The sequence below is a fragment of the Hyperolius riggenbachi genome, chromosome 7, assembly GCF_040937935.1.
Source record: "Hyperolius riggenbachi isolate aHypRig1 chromosome 7, aHypRig1.pri, whole genome shotgun sequence".
In the NCBI taxonomy this organism is placed as follows: domain Eukaryota; kingdom Metazoa; phylum Chordata; class Amphibia; order Anura; family Hyperoliidae; genus Hyperolius; species Hyperolius riggenbachi.
Window position 1 is genome coordinate 139,873,742 of NC_090652.1, and position 15,798 is coordinate 139,889,539.

At 47.4% G+C, this 15,798-nt stretch overlaps 1 protein-coding gene across 5 annotated transcripts in view; it reads right to left on the reverse strand.

Annotated features, from left to right (window-relative positions):
* The window catches only part of LOC137524618 (uncharacterized), a 571,079-nt gene that overhangs the window by 131,894 nt on the left and 423,387 nt on the right, over positions 1–15,798 (reverse strand). Inside the window, exon 58 of one of the 5 annotated variants that reach the window (XR_011022738.1) lies at positions 197–445. The exons of the other annotated variants lie outside the window; for them this stretch is intronic. The gene's annotated coding sequence lies outside the window, so the exon portion shown is untranslated. The remainder of the gene's footprint in view (positions 1–196; positions 446–15,798) is intronic. 5 annotated transcript variants of the gene reach the window in all.

A 15,798-nucleotide genomic window follows, 5' to 3' on the forward strand; every position in this document is an offset into this window, starting at 1 on the left:
GAAGAGGTCATCCAGGCATGAAAAGTACATGATAAGTTGACTTTATTAAAGAGAATTCTCACTGCCACCTAAAAGTACACAGTTTTAGTGAATACAGTTGAAATTTACAAGATCAATTATGTTCTCCACTGTTCATAATAAATCAACTGCATAGGGATATTTAATGCTAAGGCTACCTACACATCTAACCATTCACCTGGACTGAGGAAGGCACACTTCTCCAGCGGAAGCTGTTTATAGCAAGTTTTACTCAGTTTGTACAATGCTTAACAGAGTCATGGAACCTCAGTGATGTCAGTGTTGGTCCTGGAAGTCACTACATCTGGTTATTAGTTTTCCATCATCAGAATCAAGTTCTGCCAATGAAAGAGGCTGTCTTCTTCAGTTTGAAAGCCAGCTTTCAATGCCCTTTTTACAAATATATAAACTGGCCAATATAAACAACCTAGTAAAATGGAAAAGGAAGAAATGAGCTTATCTCTATCTGCCATACAGAAATCAGCAAACGTTTTGTTCAATGGCAATTAGCTTTGAGGGGTTAACAGTATCAGGATTCAGAAACAAGGGAAAGTCCATGATAAGGAAAAGCTGTGTTATCAGAGAATGTTCCACTAGTGAGATGAAATCACATCAATGATAAAAAGCTGAAAAGGCATTTGGTAACATCTATAAACTGTGCCACAAATGATCCAGAAATGCTCAGTGGGATGTAATATATTCTGGCAGTATGACCAGCCAGAAGACATTAATCATGAGATTGGCCTGGTCAGTGGAAAATAAACGTAACTAAATGTGGGAAGTAAGGAAGGGAGATTTTCAGATAAAAGATGACATATAAGAAATATTATGCTGTTATAGCACTTCTGCCTGTTTCCCGATTATTTCAGTAACAAAATAATTTGTAAAACACTTATAAGGCATTTGAAAAATACAGCAATATTTGGCAAATGTCTCATAATCACAGCATATATGGCCTTTGAAGGAACGCTAGAACCAAAAATTATACAATTCTTATTGGTGGGAAGAATTTTAAAATACAGTAGAACAACTTAGTTAAGCACAGACATCAGGTACATAATATTAACAAATTTATTTTCTTACTAAACCAGCTGTCCACAGTTTGGATGAAGCCATCTCAATTATCAGCAAGTGTGCAGGATATCAATTTAGTTTTGTTGCTGAAAATGTACTGTTAGGACCTGTTTCCACTTGTGCGGTGGGAATCGTTGCGGAAAAAATTTGCATGCGGATGCAAATTTCGCATGCGGTTGTATGCGAATTTTCATGCGAATTCGCATACGATTTTGCATGGATGACTATGTATGCAAATTTAACCATGGCAGTGCCTGTGTGCTTTTCCATTGTTTCTATGCGAATTCGCATGAAAATTCGCATACCAAAACCGCATGCGAATTTCCTATTAAATACATTGTATGCGAATCGCAAAGCGGTATGCGGTAAGTAAATTCTGATGGCTCTGCCGTGCAGATTTTTTCTGCACAGAAGAACGCTCAGAAATCCTGACAAGTGGAAACAGTCCCATTCACTTGTATTGTCTATGTGAATCTACTTGCAGGAAACGCATGCAGATTCGCTCTAGTGGAAACGGGCCCTTACTCACTGATTTTGATTTCTGTTAGCATTAATCTACTGTATGTCAGAGGGAACACTTGTAGTATACATAATTCTTATTTTAATTTAGAATGTACCGTATTTTTCGGACTATAAGACGCACTTTTTCTCCCCCAAAAGTGGGGAGAAAAAGTCCCTGCGTCTTATAGTCCGAATGTATGCCAGTGTAATGTGCAGGGAAGCCCTTACATAGCCGGCGACACTCCAAGTCCCACTCTAGTCCGTAGACGGCAGCCATAATCCACTTCTAGCCTGGTGCTCTCCATCCTCCTCCTGGCCAATAGCAACATAGACGCTGGGCCCGCCCGAGGTGCTGTCGGGCCTCCAGTGATTGGCGCAGGGCAGCGCCAATCACAGTACAGCACTCGCCGAGCAATCACGCAGGCTTTGTTGTGCCCGCCCGAGGTGCTGTCGGACTTCCAGTGATTGGCGCAGGGCAGCGCCAATCACATTACAGCACTCAGCCCCGGACACGCAGGCTTTGTTGTGCCCGCCTGAGGTGCTGTCGGGCCTCCAGTGATTGGCGCAGGGCAGCGCCAATCACAATACAGCACTCGCCGAGCAATCACGCAGGCTTTGTTGTGCCCCGGACACGCAGGCTTTGTTGTGCCCGCCCGAGGTGCTGTCGGACTTCCAGTGATTGGCGCAGGGCAGCGCCAATCACATTACAGCGCTCAGCCCCGGACACGCAGGCTTTGTTGTGCCCGCCTGAGGTGCTGTCGGGCCTCCAGTGATTGGCGCAGGGCAGCGCCAATCACAATACAGCACTCGCCGAGCAATCACGCAGGCTTTGTTGTGCCCGCCCGAGGTGCTGTCGGACTTCCAGTGATTGGCGCAGGGCAGCGCCAATCACATTACAGCGCTCAGCCCCGGACACGCAGGCTTTGTTGTGCCCGCCTGAGGTGCTGTCGGGCCTCCAGTGATTGGCGCAGGGATTGCTGAGTGTGTATTTGAGCCATTTAAGTGGTGCATATGAGGTGTTGAGTCATTCAGATGCGGCCCATATTGGTGAGCGCTTGCTTTGTTTCCTGCTGTCTGTATTGAATGTAAGTTACACATTTTAGCATAGCAGCTGCCAGGGTAAAAACATTTGCTTTTAACTTAGGTCAGTTTAGTGTTAGGACATCTGCTCTGGAGATTTACCTCAACGTTGGTGCAGATGTCCAGTATATCTATATTTTTGCATGCAAAACTATGATGGAAGCTAAAATTTCTCCATAGACCAGTATTGCATTGTTTGGATGCGGGCGTACATTTTAGTCCAGGGGGGGCGGTGTGCGCCACAGCGATTAACCATTCAATTGTACAGTATTGGGTCAGGGATGCGCAGCCTTTTACCTATATTTTGTATCCACAGTTCTGTAACTACCAGGCTAGCAGCACCCATTGTGCTATCCTGTTTTGCATGGTAAGTATTTAGTTTAGTTTTGCATATGTTTTGCATCTGTCTGATTGCTGAGTGTGTATTTGAGCTATTTAAGTGGTGCATATGAGGTGTTGAGTCATTCAGATGCGGCCCATATTGGTGAGCGCTTGCTTTGTTTCCTGCTGTCTGTATTGAATGTAAGTTACACATTTTAGCATAGCAGCTGCCAGGGTAAAAACATTTGCTTTTAACTTAGGTCAGTTTAGTGTTAGGACATCTGCTCTGGAGATTTACCTCAACGTTGGTGCAGATGTCCAGTATATCTATATTTTTGCATGCAAAACTATGATGGAAGCTAAAATTTCTCCATAGACCAGTATTGCATTGTTTGGATGCGGGCGTACATTTTAGTCCAGGGGGGGCGGTGTGCGCCACAGCGATTAACCATTCAATTGTACAGTATTGGGTCAGGGATGCGCAGCCTTTTACCTATATTTTGTATCCACAGTTCTGTAACTACCAGGCTAGCAGCACCCATTGTGCTATCCTGTTTTGCATGGTAAGTATTTAGTTTAGTTTTGCATATGTTTTGCATCTGTCTGATTGCTGAGTGTGTATTTGAGCTATTTAAGTGGTGCATATGAGGTGTTGAGTCATTCAGATGCGGCCCATATTGGTGAGCGCTTGCTTTGTTTCCTGCTGTCTGTATTGAATGTAAGTTACACATTTTAGCATAGCAGCTGCCAGGGTAAAAACATTTGCTTTTAACTTAGGTCAGTTTAGTGTTAGGACATCTGCTCTGGAGATTTACCTCAACGTTGGTGCAGATGTCCAGTATATCTATATTTTTGCATGCAAAACTATGATGGAAGCTAAAATTTCTCCATAGACCAGTATTGCATTGTTTGGATGCGGGCGTACATTTTAGTCCAGGGGGGGCGGTGTGCGCCACAGCGATTAACCATTCAATTGTACAGTATTGGGTCAGGGATGCGCAGCCTTTTACCTATATTTTGTATCCACAGTTCTGTAACTACCAGGCTAGCAGCACCCATTGTGCTATCCTGTTTTGCATGGTAAGTATTTAGTTTAGTTTTGCATATGTTTTGCATCTGTCTGATTGCTGAGTGTGTATTTGAGCTATTTAAGTGGTGCATATGAGGTGTTGAGTCATTCAGATGCGGCCCATATTGGTGAGCGCTTGCTTTGTTTCCTGCTGTCTGTATTGAATGTAAGTTACACATTTTAGCATAGCAGCTGCCAGGGTAAAAACATTTGCTTTTAACTTAGGTCAGTTTAGTGTTAGGACATCTGCTCTGGAGATTTACCTCAACGTTGGTGCAGATGTCCAGTATATCTATATTTTTGCATGCAAAACTATGATGGAAGCTAAAATTTCTCCATAGACCAGTATTGCATTGTTTGGATGCGGGCGTACATTTTAGTCCAGGGGGGGCGGTGTGCGCCACAGCGATTAACCATTCAATTGTACAGTATTGGGTCAGGGATGCGCAGCCTTTTACCTATATTTTGTATCCACAGTTCTGTAACTACCAGGCTAGCAGCACCCATTGTGCTATCCTGTTTTGCATGGTAAGTATTTAGTTTAGTTTTGCATATGTTTTGCATCTGTCTGATTGCTGAGTGTGTATTTGAGCTATTTAAGTGGTGCATATGAGGTGTTGAGTCATTCAGATGCGGCCCATATTGGTGAGCGCTTGCTTTGTTTCCTGCTGTCTGTATTGAATGTAAGTTACACATTTTAGCATAGCAGCTGCCAGGGTAAAAACATTTGCTTTTAACTTAGGTCAGTTTAGTGTTAGGACATCTGCTCTGGAGATTTACCTCAACGTTGGTGCAGATGTCCAGTATATCTATATTTTTGCATGCAAAACTATGATGGAAGCTAAAATTTCTCCATAGACCAGTATTGCATTGTTTGGATGCGGGCGTACATTTTAGTCCAGGGGGGGCGGTGTGCGCCACAGCGATTAACCATTCAATTGTACAGTATTGGGTCAGGGATGCGCAGCCTTTTACCTATATTTTGTATCCACAGTTCTGTAACTACCAGGCTAGCAGCACCCATTGTGCTATCCTGTTTTGCATGGTAAGTATTTAGTTTAGTTTTGCATATGTTTTGCATCTGTCTGATTGCTGAGTGTGTATTTGAGCTATTTAAGTGGTGCATATGAGGTGTTGAGTCATTCAGATGCGGCCCATATTGGTGAGCGCTTGCTTTGTTTCCTGCAGCGCCAATCACAATACAGCACTCGCCGAGCAATCACGCAGGCTTTGTTGTGCCCGCCCGAGGTGCTGTCGGACTTCCAGTGATTGGCGCAGGGCAGCGCCAATCACATTACAGCGCTCAGCCCCGGACACGCAGGCTTTGTTGTGCCCGCCCGAGGTGCTGTCGGACTTCCAGTGATTGGCGCAGGGCAGCGCCAATAACATTACAGCGCTCAGCCCCGGACACGCAGGCTTTGTTGTGCCCGCCCGAGGTGCTGTCGGACTTCCAGTGATTGGCGCAGGGCAGCGCCAATCACATTACAGCGCTCAGCCCCGGACACGCAGGCTTTGTTTTGCCCGCCCGAGGTGCTGTCGGGGCTCCAGTGATTGGCGCAGGGCAGAGCCAATCACAATACAGCACTCAGCCCCGGGCACGCAGGCTTTGTTGTGCCCGACCGAGGTGCTGTTGGACTTCCAGTGATTGGCGCAGGGCAGCGCCAATCACATTACAGCGCTCAGCCCCGGACACGCAGGCTTTGTTGTGCCCGCCCGTCTTATAGTCCGGAGCGTCTTATAGTCCGAAAAATAGGGTAAGCTCAATTGGACAGGATCCTTTTTTACTCCTGTGTCATAGATTATAATTGTTAAGTGTGTAAAGTGCGTACACACAGCATTGTCGTTGCCCCTCATCAAGGCTTGAACCCTTGGGCTACACTAGCCTAGAGGATAGCAACACATCTGGTGCTATGAAGCAGGGAGGAAGGATGATGTATAGTGCAGAATAGAGAGGGAGGGGTAGGAAGGGGAATAAAACTCTAACGCTGCAGTTGGCCAAGATGATCTGGCAATCAAGATCTCTCGGTGAAGCAATTAGGAGAGCCACCGTACATACATGAGCTAGATCCTTGGTAGAGACCTCAGCAGAGAACCATTTCATTGATTGTTCAGTCTCTCCTATGCGCAAATCTTTTCACCCAGAGAAAACTGGCCTGCATACACCAAGTTTATTTTGCTTGTGCTTGGATGTTAGATTTTTTGGGTATAGAAGTGATTTGTTGGCTTTGAAGAAAACAGGAAAGCAGCGTTGGACCTCCTACGGCCAGCTGGAGTGTCTGAGAAACTCAATGTAATACTGTTTTAACTTCTTAGTTCAGACTTTAAAGCCAAGAACAATTAACATGTTCAAAATTAGTGCCAGGCATTCCCATCAAAACAAAGGTGCCATCTGTCAAAATTTTGATTGTTCAATAAAGAAACTAACCAACTTTTCCTACTGTGGAGCAATAGAGAAGAAGAGACTGGGCAGCTTTATCTATATTGTCTTCTAATGTTAACCTCAAACGCATAAACTGTATTTTTAGGCAGACTCATTTAGATATAATTACGATGATTTTGTTTCAAGTGGATTGCATGACATGATTGAAAGCCCAGAGGTTTTCTTATAGCTATTTTCACAAGCAAAGTATAATAAAATGACTAGATACTTGGCGGGCACGTGGGGCAAACAAGAAGTGATGTAAATGTAGGTTCCTATACGTAACCAGAGATGACATGGGAGCGGAGTGGGTAGGGAGGGTTAAGGGGTTAAATGGTTTTGTTTGTGGATGTCTTCCTTGATTCATCAGTGTGATGCATTGTATAGTGAAGATATCACCAATACCTTGTTAATCATACATCCGCTGTATTGAAATTGAGTTGTTCATCTGCTTAACTTGTTAAATGTTTTTCTTTGTTCACTTGTTTTTGCTAAACAAAACTGAAAAACCCAATAAAATGTTTTTAAAACAAAAAATGACTAGATACTAACTAGTGCTGGTGTATACTAATGACACAAGCACTGCTAATTTCCCAAGTGTAACTTTCCTTTAATTAGACAAGCTTTTTTTTAAAAAACAATGCATAGTTCGATTTAAGGCCAATAGTATAAGGTCTTTCTTTCTGAGCCCTAAAAGGATCCTCTTTTACTGGGTAATGGCAGGCTTTTTGAGGACACATTTAACCTCCCTAGCGGTATGGACAGAAATGTCCGTTCAAAAAAACATGCTGTGAACAGTATAAACATGCATATACATCAATACTCTCCTGCACTGTATACTAGACCCTTGCTTGACACATTTTAGCAAGTTACAGGAAAAAAAAAGTTTAAAAAATAAATTTTATCACTGTTTGCACAGAAATCCTGGGAATATTGAACGCTGGGAAGGTTAAGATACAGAATTATTTTTATTTGCACTCTGTAATCTTTCTTCCCAGTTCCAACCGTCAACTTGTTCAGGGGAAGAGAGAACACACAGTGGAGGCCAGATTCTTATCTGTGCACATGTAAATGGTAGATGTGGTCAGATGGGGACAATTGCCAGTTATTTGTCTTAAGGCAGAAACTGTTGTTTTCAAGTCCCTTCCCAACAGGTACAGCAAACCCGCCATTAATGAGTGCTCAGTGATTTTCAGTGTGTGCCTTCCAGCAGTAACAGTTTTAGCTTAATGACTGTTTAGTGGTCTCTGAGGCTCCAGGACCCAGACTGCCTTTATTCTTTTCTTTCTGTACTCATTAACTTACAATACTCATTCAGTATTTCTTCCTGAGAGTTATATACCTTGGCTGAAGACAGACCTTTGGGCTACTTGCAGCTGACTAACTTCGGTCATCTCACTCCAGAACACCGCCACAAATGGCCATCGTTGAACTCTCTTGCTTTGCATTACTATTTGCTCCCTGTGGCTGGATACCGAAGCGGAGGCAGAGGCTGGATAGCCTCCAGCCTCTGAGTGCACAGCTGCAAGGGAGCGGAGAGGGGGGCTGACATCTATATCTAACTTCTCCCTCTCTTCGGCCCCCCTCCAGCAGGTTGTATGTGTGGGTGTGTGCAGTGTGCTCACTGCCCCCCCCCCCCCTCTTCCCCCCGACAGTGTTATGGAGCAGTGGGGAGGATTACAAGCAACCCACACACACTCATTTTCCTATGGTCTAGGAGCTAAAGGTTCTATCAGTCTGCCCTGCACAACCACTGCTCTGTTTCAAGTACAGAGTGGCAGTGTTCATCCCTGCAGTCCTGGCCAGCCTGTACTTTTACATTTGTTGTGTTTCATTAAAGAAAAACTGCAATATGTCCCAGTAACCCTATCTCTCATTAACTCCTTAGCAGTCAACCTTCTATCAGGTGGAAGAAACCAGCAGAGGGATGAGTGTCCTCCCTAACTAACCCATATAACATTCTGGTTTACAGACAAGGGCGTAGGGCCCGTGGTCGCAGCGGTCGCCTTGGCGACCGGGCCCGGCTCCTGAGGAGGCGGGGGAGGGGCCCGGGGGGCCCATCTCCGTTTGCAGGGCCATGCGCCCGTTCGCGCTGGTAGGAGGGAGCCGCAGCCGCGGGGAGGGCAGCCCGACCTCTTCCTCCCTTCCTCTCCCCGGGCCCCCCCCTCAGATGCAGAGTAAGCGGCTAACGGAAGCGCTATAGGCAGAACTCACCTCCCTGCGTTCCACTCGCCGCTGATCTCCTCTCTGGCTGGCTCTGCATAGATGCTTACACACGCAGCTTCCGGCTAAACAGGAAGCTGCGTGTGTAAGCATCTATGCAGAGCCAGCCAGAGAGGAGATCAGCGGCGATTGGAACCAGGGACGGAGGTGAGTTCTGCCTATAGCGCTTCCGTTAGCCGCTTACTCTGCATCTGAGGGGGGGCCCCGGGGAGAGGAAGGGAGGGAGAGGTCGGGCTGCCCTCCCCGCGGCTGCGGCCCCCCCTCCATTATGGGGACAGGCAGCTACCTAATCTATCCTGGGGGGCAGCTACCTAATCTATCCTGGGGGGCAGTTACCTAATCTATCCTGGGGGCAGCTACCTAATCTATCCTGGGGGGCACCTACCTAATCTAACCTAATCCTGGGGGGCAGCTACCTAATCTAACCTATACTGGGGGGCACCTACCTAATCTATCCTGGGGGCAGCTACCTAATCTATCCTGGGGGGCACCTACCTAATCTAACCTAATCCTGGGGGGCAGCTACCTAATCTAACCTATACTGGGGGGCAAGTACCTAATCTATCCTGGGGGCAGCTACCTAATCTATCCTGGGGGGCACCTACCTAATCTAACCTAATCCTGGGGGGCAGCTACCTAATCTAACCTATACTGGGGGGCACCTACCTAATCTATCCTGGGGGCAGCTACCTAATCTATTCTGGGGGGCAGCTACCTAATCTAACCTATACTGGGAGGCACCTACCTAATCTATCCTGGGGGCAGCTACCTAATCTATCCTGGGGGGCAGCTACCTAATCTAACCTAATCCTGGGGGGCAGCTACCTAATCTATCCTGGGGGGCACCTACCTATTCTAACCTAATCCTGGGGGGCAGCTATCTAATCTATCCTGGGGGGCAGCTACCCAATCTATCCTGGGGGGCAGCTACCTAATTTATCCTGGGGGGAAGCTACCTAATCTATCCTGGGGGGCAGCTACCTCATCTAACCTATACTGGGGGGCACCTACCTAATCTATCCTGGGGGCAGCTACCTAATCTATCCTGGGGGGCAGCTACCTAATCTAACCTATACTGGGGGGCAGCTACCTAATCTAACCTATACTGGGGGCACTTACTTATCTAACCTGTATTGGGGGCACCTAGCTAGCCTATACAGGTGGCAACTAAACTGGCTACCTATATTGGAGGCACCTACCTAACTAACCTATACTGGGGGCACCTACCTATCTAACCTACGCTGGGGGCAACTATTCTGGCTACCTATATTAGAGGCACCCACCTAGCTAACCTGTACTGGGGGCACCTATCTATCTAACTTATACCGGCGGCGCCTGCCTATCTCACCTATACCGGGGGCAACTATACTGGCTTACCTATGCCTGACTACCTATACTGGGGGTACCTATAGCTGGCTATAGGGATTTTGATATGTGTGTGCATCCGTCGGGTGTTGTCGGGGGAGGGGGGGCTGTTGTTGCCGGGGGGGGGGCCCACATCCAGATTCCGCATCGGGGCCCAGAGGTTTGTAGCTACGCCACTGTTTACAGAGGTAGTTGAGTTTCAGGTACTAGTATAACCTTCTCGATTAACAGAGGTAGCTGGGTTTCAGGTACCAGTATAACTTTCTGGATTACAGGGGTATTTGGGTATCAGGTACCTGTATAACCTCCTGGATTACAGAGGTAGTTGGGTTTTAGGTGTCTGTATAACCTTCTGGATTAGAGTTAGTTGGGTTTCAGGCACTAGTATAACCTTCTGGATTACAGAGGTAGTTGGGTTTCAGGTACCTGTATAACCTTCTGGATTACAGAGGTAGTTGGGTTTCAGGTACTTGTATAACCTTCTGGATTACAGAGGTAGTTGAGTTTCAGGTATCTGTATAACCTTCTGGATTATAGGTAGTTGAGTTTCAGGTATCTGTATATCCGAGATGTCTCCCAGTGCATCACTGCTAAATATATGCAAATTAACTTTGCCCTTAGAAGCTAAACACACCTCCAGATCCGCTGGAATGTAATGATGTGTCTGGATGTGTGTTTAGCTTCTAAGGGCAACAATGGTTAATATGCATATATTCAGCAGTGATGCACTGGGAGACATCTCAGAGCTCAGTCCAACATGAATTATCACAAATTATTTCTGTTTTAAGAAAGCAAACTTTTGTTTTCCATAGCATTTTAGTAAGGGGGCTTTTAGGACCATTGTAGTCCCTTACAAACTCCAATGAGTTCTGGTTCACTATGAGCTTGCTGTTTAGTCTGTACCTCTGGGTGTGTCAAACCCTACTCCATGGAGCCAAATTAATCCATGCCATGCACTGATGAGGATCAATCAATATGAAACAGTCTGTATGCACACTGGATTATTATTGCTCTGTAACAAGTTGACACATTACATTCCAGCGGATATGGAGGTGTGTTTAGCTTCTAAGGGCAACAATGATTAATTTGCATATATTCAGCAGTGATGCACTGGGAGACATCTCAGAGCTCACTCCAACCTAAATTATCACAAATTCTTTCTGTTTAAAGAAAGTAAACTTTTGTTATCCTGGATAGTTGGGTTTTAGGTACCAGTATAACCTTCTGGATTACAGAGGTAGTTGGGTATCAGGCACATGTATAACATCCTGTATTACAGAGTTAGTTGGGTTTTAGGTACCTGTATAAGCTTCTGGATTACAGAGGTAGTTGGGTATCAGGCACATGTATAACATCCTGTTTTACAGAGTTAGTTTGGTTTTAGGTACCTGTATAACCTTCTGGATTACAGAGGTAGTTGGGTATCAGGCACATGTATAACATCCTGTATTACAGAGTTAGTTGGGTTTTAGGTACCTGTATAACCTTCTGGATTACAGAGGTAGTTGGGTATCAGGCACATGTATAACATCCTGTTTTACAGAGCTAGTTTGGTTTTAGGTACCTGTATAACCTTCTGGATTACAGAGGTAGTTGGGTATCAGGCACATGTATAACATCCTGTATTACAGAGTTAGTTGGGTTTTAGATACCTGTATAACCTTCTGGATTACAGAGTTAGTTGGGTTTTAGGTACCTGTATAACCTTCTGGATTACATAATTAGTTGGGTTTTACGTACCTGTATTACAGAGTTAGTTGGGTTTCAGGTACTAGTATAACATTCTGGATTACAGAGGTGTAGAAAAATAACTGAATTCAATGGTATAAAGCACTGTTTCAATCAATAATGTTATTATAGAAAATTGGTACTAATAGGTTATAGATAAGTTATGACCTATGAATGCAAAGATCCACTGGCTGGATAGTATAATGGTTAAGGGCTCTGCCTCTGACACAGGAGACCTGGGTTTGAATCTCGGCTCTGCCTGTTCAGTAAGCCAGCACTTATTCAGTAAGGAGTTCTTTGGGCAAGTCTCCCTAAAGCCTCATCTATACGCGTAGATGAGGTGGCAATGTGGCTTATCAATCGAGCCGCTGATGCGGCGCCGGCGGGGACAAGCGGGGAATCGAATCCGGCGCACGCGCGGCGAGCGGGGACGCGGCGGGTACGTGCGGGGATGCGGAAGAGGCGATCCGGCGGCTAATCGAGCTGCCAGATCGCAGCCTCATCTACCCGTGTAGATGAGGCTTTACACTGCTCTTGCTTACTGAGTGCGCTCTAGTGGCTGCCTCACCAGTAGAGTTGGGCCGAACGGTTCGCCTGCGAACGGTTCCATGCGAACTTCCGTGTAGAGTTGGGCCGAACGGTTCGCCTTCGAACGGTTCCATGCGAACTTCCGTGGTTCGCGTTCGCATCCCGCAGGCGAACCTTTGTGGAAGTTCGGTTCGCCCCATAATGCACATGGAGGGTCAACTTTGACCCTCTACATCACAGTCAGCAGGCCCAGTGTAGCCAATTAGGCTACACTAGCCCCTGGAGCCCCACCCCCCTTATATAAGGCAGGCAGCGGCGGCCATTACGGTCACTCGTGTGCCTGCATTAGTGAGAGTAGGGCGAGCTGCTGCAGACTGTCTCTCATAGGGAAAGATTAGTTAGACTTAGCTTGTTCCTGGCTGCATACCTGTTCTGTGAACCCACCACTGCATACCTGTGCTGTGAACCCACCACTGCATACCTGTTCAGTGAACCCAACACTGCATACCTGTTCAGTGAACCCACCACTGCATACCTGTTCAGTGAACCCACCACTGCATACCTGTTCTGTGAACCCACCACTGCATACCTGTTCAGTGAACCCACCACTGCATACCTGTACTGTGAACCCACCACTGCATACCTGTTCAGTGAACCCAACACTGCATACCTGTTCTGTGAACCCACCACTGCATACCTGTACTGTGAACCCACCACTGCATACCTGTTCAGTGAACCCACCACTGCATACCTGTTCAGTGAACCCACCACTGCATACCTGTTCAGTGAACCTGCCACTGCATACCTGTTCTGTGAACCCACCACTGCATACCTGTTCTGTGAACCCACCACTGCATACCTGTTGTGTTCAGTGAACCTGCCACTGCATACCTGTTCTGTTCAGTGGACCCGCCACTGTATACCTGTTCAGTGAACCCACCACTGCATACCTGTTGTGTTCAGTGAAAATGCCACTGCATACCTGTTCTGTGAACCCGCCACTGCATACCTGTTCTGTTCAGTGAACCCGCCACTGCATACCTGTTGTGTTCAGTGAACCCGCCACTGTATACCTGTACTGTTCAGTGAACCCGCCACTGCATACCTGTTCTGTTCAGTGAACCCGTCACTGCATACCTGTTCTGTTCAGTGAACCCGTCACTGCATACCTGTTCTGTTCAGTGAACCCACCACTGTATACCTGTACTGTTCAGTGAACCCGCCACTGCATACCTGTACTGTTCAGTGAACCCGCCACTGCATACCTGTTGTGTTCAGTGAACCCGCCACTGCATACCTGTTCTGTTCAGTGGACCTGCCACTGCATACCTGTTCTGTGAACCCGCCACTGTATACCTGTACTGTTCAGTGAACCCGCCACTGCATACCTGTTCTGTTCAGTGAACCTGCCACTGCATACCTGTTCTGTGAACCCGCCACTTTATACCTGTTCTGTTCAGTGAACCCACCGCATCAGTGCGCATACCTGTGCAGTTAAGTGAACCCACCTACCTACGTGAGTGCACGCAGTGTGATATACCACTCCGTGCATACCCGATATGGACAAAACAGGTAGAGGAAAAGGTAGTGCCAGAGCCAGAGGAAGGCCACCCGGCAGGTCTGCGCGAGGTCGTGTAAATGTAATTTCGTGTGGACCTGGCCCACAGTACAGTGCTCGGAAGAAGGCATGTCCCATCACCTCCCAAGATTGTCAGGACGTGGTTGAGTATTTAGCGACACAGAACCCCTCATCTTGCTCAGCCACCAGCGCTACTACTAGCACCACTTCCGCTGCATTTGACACTTCGCAAGAATTATTTAGTGTTGAAATCACTGATGCACAGCCATTGTTGTTACAGCCAGATGAATTTTCACCAGCTCATATGTCTGAGTTACGCGGCAACACTATGGATGTAACGTGTAAGGAGGATGAAGGACCTACTGATGGTGCATGTTTGGATTTGTCTGAGGCAAGCGAAGCTGGGCAGGATGATTACGATGATGACGATGATAGGGATCCTCTGTATGTTCCCAATAGAGGAGATGAAGAGGGGGACAGTTCAGAGGGGGAGTCAGAGAGTAGTAGGAGGAGAGAAGTTGCTGAAAGAAGCTGGGGCAGCTCTTCGTCAGAAACAGCTGCTGGCAGTGTCCGGCACCATGTATCGCCACCTATGTACAGCCAGCCAACTTGCCCTTCAGCATCAGCTGCTGAGGTCCCCATAGTGCCCACATCCCAGGGTGGCTCAGCGGTGTGGAAATTTTTTAATGTGTGTGCCTCAGATCGGACCAAAGCCATCTGTTCGCTCTGCCAACAAAAATTGAGCCGTGGAAAGGCCAACACTCACGTAGGGACAAGTGCCTTACGAAGGCACCTGGAGAAAAGGCACAAACAGCAATGGGATGGCCACCTGAGCAAAAGCAGCAGCAGCACACAAAAGAAAAGTCACCCTCCTTCTCCTCTTCCTCCTTCAGGTGCATCATCTGCTTCTGCCGCTTTCTCCCTTCCACCTTCACAGGCACCCTCCTCCACTCCGCCTCTGCCCTTGAGCGGTTCCTGCTCCTCTGCCCACAGCAGCAGTCAGGTGTCCGTGAAGGAAATGTTTGAGCGGAAGAAGCCAATTTCGGCCAGTCACCCCCTTGCCCGGCGTCTGACAGCTGGCATGGCGGAACTGTTAGCTCGCCAGCTGTTACCATACCGGCTGGTGGACTCTGAGGCCTTCCGTAAATTTGTGGCCATCGGAACACCGCAGTGGAAGATGCCAGACCGCACTTATTTTTCGAGAAAGGCCATACCCCAACTGCACCGTGAAGTTGAGAGGCAAGTGGTGTCATCTCTTGCGAAGAGCGTTGGGTCAAGGGTACACCTGACCAGGGATGCCTGGTCTGCCAAGCACGGGCAGGGCCGCTACATTACGTACACAGCCCATTGGGTCAACCTGGTGGTGAACGATGGCAAGCAGGGCGCAGCGGACCAAATTGTGACACCTCCACGGCTTGCAGGCAGGCCTCCTGCCACCTCCTCTCCTCCTGCTATATGCTCTTCGCTGTCCTCCTCCTCCTTGGCTGAGTGCAAGTTCTCTCCAGCTACACAGCCCCAGCTCCGCAGGGCCTATGCTGCATGCCAGGTACGACGGTGTCACGCCATCTTAGACATGTCTTGTCTCAAAGCGGAGAGTCACACTGGAGCAGCTCTCCTGGCTACTCTTAAGAAACAGGTGGATGAGTGGCTGACCCTGCACCACCTGGAGATAGGCAACGTGGTGTGCGACAACTGCAGCAATCTGCTTGCCGCTTTGCATATGGGGAAGCTGACAGACATACCCTGCATGGCACATGTCATGAATCTAGTTGTTCAAAGATTTGTGGCAAAGTACCCTGGCTTAGCGGATGTCCTGAAGCAGGCCAGGAAGGTCTGTGGGCATTTGAGGCGGTCTTACACAGCCATGGCACGCTTTGCGGAAATTCAGCGGAA